The sequence below is a fragment of the Balaenoptera physalus genome (genome assembly GCF_965194825.1).
Source record: "Balaenoptera physalus genome assembly, chromosome: 11".
Classification (NCBI taxonomy): Eukaryota; Metazoa; Chordata; class Mammalia; order Artiodactyla; family Balaenopteridae; genus Balaenoptera; species Balaenoptera physalus.
The window spans coordinates 60,556,230-60,561,194 of record NC_138896.1 but is presented as its reverse complement, the minus strand read 5'-3'; the positions used below and the strand labels follow the sequence as shown (position 1 = coordinate 60,561,194).

Sequence of the window (4,965 nt, the reverse complement as noted above, 5' to 3'; positions counted from 1 at the left end):
GACCAGGTTGGTGGTGGTTTATAGTAGGGAAGATTTCTTAAATATAAACTGAAGCAGCAGGGAACACTTTCTAGTAGATGGGCCATCTAAGAGGCAAACAACATCATTATCTAACCTTTCTCCTCTCAGCTATGTTGCAGGCTGTCAGAAAATGGCATGGTTTGACTTTAACATTTCAGGTGTGAGTAACTTATGGGGCAGAGTAAATTAAATGTAAGAATATTAAGAATTGGGGCCTTTTCCGGTCAGCGGCCTGAGGTGACCTCTAAAAATGGTTCGCTATTCACTTGACCCAGAAAACCCCACAAAATCATGCAAGTCGAGAGGTTCAAATCTTCGTGTTCACTTTAAGAACACTCGTGAAACAGCCCAGGCCATTAAGGGTATGCATATCTGAAAAGCCACCAAGTATCTGAAGGATGTCACTTTAAAGAAGCAGTGTGTGCCGTTCCGTCGTTACAATGGTGGAGTTGGTAGGTGTGCCCAGGCCAAACAGTGGGGCTGGACGCAGGGTTGGTGGCCCAAAAAGAGTGCTGAATTTTTACTGCACATGCTCAAAAATGCAGTAGGTAATGCTGAACTTAAGGGCTTAGATGTAGATTCTCTGGTCATTGAGCATATCCAGGTGAACAAAGCCCCCAAGATGCGGCGCAGGACATACAGAGCTCACGGTCGGATCAACCCATACATGAGCTCTCCCTGCCACATTGAGATGATCCTTACTGAAAAAGAACAGATTGTTCCTAAACCAGAAGAGGAGGTTGCCCAGAAGAAAAAGATATCCCAGAAGAAATTGAAGAAACAAAAACTTATGGCCCGGGAATAAATGCTGCAAAAAATAAATGCAAATAAAAGTAAAAAAAAAAAAAGAATTGGGGCATTAGGCATTGAACAGGAGTTACATGTGTATAAGTTGAAGTTACCCAGAGTAACGGCAGGACTTGAAACTGAATACGTGACAGCAAACCAGGAGACAAAGAATTGATCAGTTCAGCTGATTAACTGAATTAGTTAGAGGTTAAAGGGCAGAGGGTGGTATCTCTAGAATCAAATATATCCTTTTACTTGAGGGTGGAGGAGAAACGGTCTAGAACTGTGATGTCCAATATTGTAGACAGTAGCCATTTTTGACCATTCAATTTAAATTAATAAAATTAAATTAAAAAATCACTTCCTAAGTGACACTAAACACCTTCCAAGTGCTCCATAGTCATGTTTAGCTTGTGGCTACCATGTTGGACAGCATGGAAATAGAGTAAACACTTCCATCAGAGCAGAAAGTCCTATGGCAAAAACCTGATGAGAAATTCCAACCTACCTCCAAAGCCTGGGGTATACGAAGTACAAAAGCATGAGCAGCACAAGCTTGAGATAACTTCAGGGGGCAAATGTCCTCATTAGAGAAAAATGTATATGTTGACACCAGAAGGAGAAGAGAAATTTCAAGCTGTTAAGGAGGAAAAGCGGGTTTCTTTGGGCTCAATGGAAAGTCTTGAGATGGAAGAAGTGGACAGAGCTAGAGACAAAACAGGAAGACTAGAAGAGCTTGGGCCAGGAGGTGAGGGAGAAAGGAGTCCAGCAGAGGAGATGAAGACTGACAAGGATGTCAGGGATGACAGGAAGGTTTCCAAATTAATTTATCTCAGGATTACTGTGGTGGGAAAGGGCTCAGATCTGAGCTGACTGCACTCCCAAGGGAGGCACGTTCCATGTGAATAGAGCAATAAAAGGGCCATCCCTGCATGTTAAAAACTACAGCAGCCTTCCCTGGGGACAAGGTATTCCTTGGAAAGTGTCAATCTCTCACCAAGATTGCTCTCAGGAGGTTAGCCACAAAGGCTCCCAAGCCTCCAGCCAAACGCTGCAGATTTATCAGAAATACCATTCATTTGTAAGTCATAAGACACACAGACACTTCTTAATCATGGATGTTTAATGCTTTGGAGAACTGAATTAAGGCACTGTAAATTCTATTTAATGCTTGGAGATTATCTGAATTTACTCATGTCATTAGCCTGGAAAATCTTGCAAGATACTTTCCCTCAAAATCATTAGATGCCTTTGGTTACATTTTTTTCAACATTCACTGATTTGTCAAACTTTTATTGAATCTCTCTTTGTAAAGGGCCTTGTGCATGAATATTTTTTACTAGGATAATTTTATTTAATTCTCACATCAGGATGCTCGGGTAAGTATTATTATGCCCACTTGAGAGAGGAGGAACTTGAGGGTCACAGGTAAATTAATTCCTCAAGACTTTCTAGGTAGAAATGATTCGTGATTATAGCAGTCGTGATTCAAAAGTATACAACCCATCTTCTTCTTATCCATTTATTCATTCACTCAAAAAATGTTTTTTTGAGTGGATACCATACATGCCAAACACTGTTCGAGGTACTGTAGATACATCAGTGAACAAAACAAAACCCTGCTGTCTGTGAGAGTCAACATATGAATTTAAAAAGATAATGTCTGTGAGGTTAAGCGTTGTAAAAAAATATGGAAAAGGTATGAGATGTAAAGTGTTGTAAGGGATAATATTTTATGTAAGTGAAAAAAACCTCTCAGATGAGTTTACATCTAAGCAGAGACCTGAAAGGAGGAAAGGAGTGAACTATGAGTGTATCTGGGGTAAGAGGGTATCTGGCAGAGAAAACAGCAGGCAGGCCAGGGTGGATAGAAATCAGAGAGTAAGAGAAAACAGAGGAGAAGACGGAAGAGAAAACAGAGGAGAAGACGGAAGAGAAAACAGAGGAGAAGACGGTAGAGAAATAAGGGGGTCAGAAAAACTGGCATCTTATAAGCGATTCTAAGAGCTCTGGATTAACTGAATGAGACTGGAGCCCTTGGCAGGGTTGGAGCAGAGGGTGCAGTGATGTACTATGATTTCAAGAAGCCTCCCTCTGCTTGTCCTGATGAGAACTGAATTAAAGGAGCAACTGTAGAAGAGGAGAGACCCCCTGTAGGGTAACTGTAACAATCCACAGGAGAGATGATGATGGCTCAGGCCACGTTCAAAGGATAAGAAAAAGGTGGTTTCGACACATGCTGTGAAGGCTGAATACAGAGATTCTGCTGATGGATTGAATGAGGAGAGAGAAGAAGAATCACAGTTGACTCCAAGTTCCATTGGTCTAAACCGGTATCAGTGTGGTGTGATGATTTATATAGGTGGGGAAAACAAAGGGATCATGTACAGTGGTGAGGGGACATCAGGATACTGTCAAGGGATGATGGCTGTGTCACTGTAAGTAACAGAAAAACCTAAATTAACTAAAAAAATAAAATAAAATAAGATTTAACTCCTCGAATAGAATATAGGCAAAACTTTCTCTGACATAAATCATACCAATGTTTTCTTAGGTCAGTCTACCAGTGCAATAGAAATACAAGTAAAAATAAACAAATGGGACCTAATCAAACTTATAAGCTTTTGAACAGCAAAGGAAACAATAAACAAGATGAAAAGACTACCTACAGACTGGGAGAAAATATCTGCAAATGATGCGACCAACAAGGGCTTAATTTCCAAAATGTACAAACAGCTCATGCAACTGAATAACAGAAAACAAACAACCCAATCAAAAAATGGGAAGAAGATCTGAATAGATATTTCCCCAAAGAAGACATATGATGGCCAATAGGCACATGAAAAGATGCTCAACACCGCCAATTATTAGAGTAATGCAATTCAAAACTACAATGAGGTACCACCTCACACTGGTCAGAATGCCCATCATTAAAAAGCCTACTAATAACAAATGCTGGAGAGGGTGTCGAGAAAAGGGAACCCTCATACACTGTTGGTGGGAATGTAAATTGGTGCAGCCACTATGGAAAACAGTTACGGAGGTTCCTCAAAAAACTATAAATAGAGTTGCCATATGATCCAGTAATTCCACTCCTGGGCATATATCTGCACAAAACTGTAATTCAGAAAAGATACATGCACCTCTATGTTCATGGCAGCAGTATTTAAAATGCACGGAAACAACCTAAATATCCATCAACAGATGAATGGATAAAGAGGAAACACACAATGGAATATTACTCAGTCATAAAAAAAAGAAAGAATGCCGTTTGCAGCTACATGGATGGATCTAAAGGTTATCATACTAAGTGAAGTCAGAAAGAGAAAGACAAATACCATATGACATCATTTATATGTGGAATCTAAAATATGACACAAATGAACTTACCTACAAACAGAAACAGACTCACAGGCATAGAGAACAGACTAGTGGTTGGGGGGGTGGGTTGGGGGGGAGGGATGGATTGGGAGTTTGGGACTAGCAGTGCAAACTATTATATATAGAATGGATAAACAACAAGGTCCTACTGTATAGCACAGGGAACTATACTCAGTATCCTGTAATAAATCATAATGAAAAAGAATATGAAAAAGAATACATATTATATATATAACATACATATATGAATAACTGAATCACTTTGCTGTACACCAGAAACTAACACAACATCAAAAATCAGCTATACTTCAATAAAATAAATTTAAAAAAACAGGATCTAAGCTGAGTGTTCCTTACCTGAATGAACAGTGTTATGCTGCCAGTAGCTGGAATGACAGTTTCACTCTACGAAATTCTCAGCAACTCAGGCTCCTTTCAGCACTGGTGGGTGTGAGCTTCATCTTCAAATTTGCAAGCTTGCATGCTCAATCCAGTCACTAGAAAAGATTAAAAAGGAAAGAATGAAATAGAGCATAGTATTCATGACAGTACTTCATTCAAGGAAAAAATAAATTAAAAAGCTCTGAATCTGTCACATGACACTTCACCCTATATACCATCAGTAAGAACATAATCACATTGACACACACGAATGCATTTTTTTTTCCTAAATGACATTTGTCTAAGCATGAAGTCAGTTATTGTAGAAGAAGGGGAACACATATGTTGAGGGAAAGGCAGAAGGAATTGCAAACTTCATGAACCATTGAAGAG

At 39.5% G+C, this 4,965-nt stretch overlaps 1 pseudogene across 1 annotated transcript; it reads left to right on the top strand.

Annotated features, from left to right (window-relative positions):
* Positions 1-216: 216 nt before the first annotated feature.
* Positions 217-872, top strand: LOC309637374 (large ribosomal subunit protein uL22 pseudogene; annotated as a pseudogene). Its single transcript has one exon. The product of its transcript is annotated as a large ribosomal subunit protein uL22 pseudogene (transcript).
* The last annotated feature ends 4,093 nt before the right edge of the window (positions 873-4,965 follow it).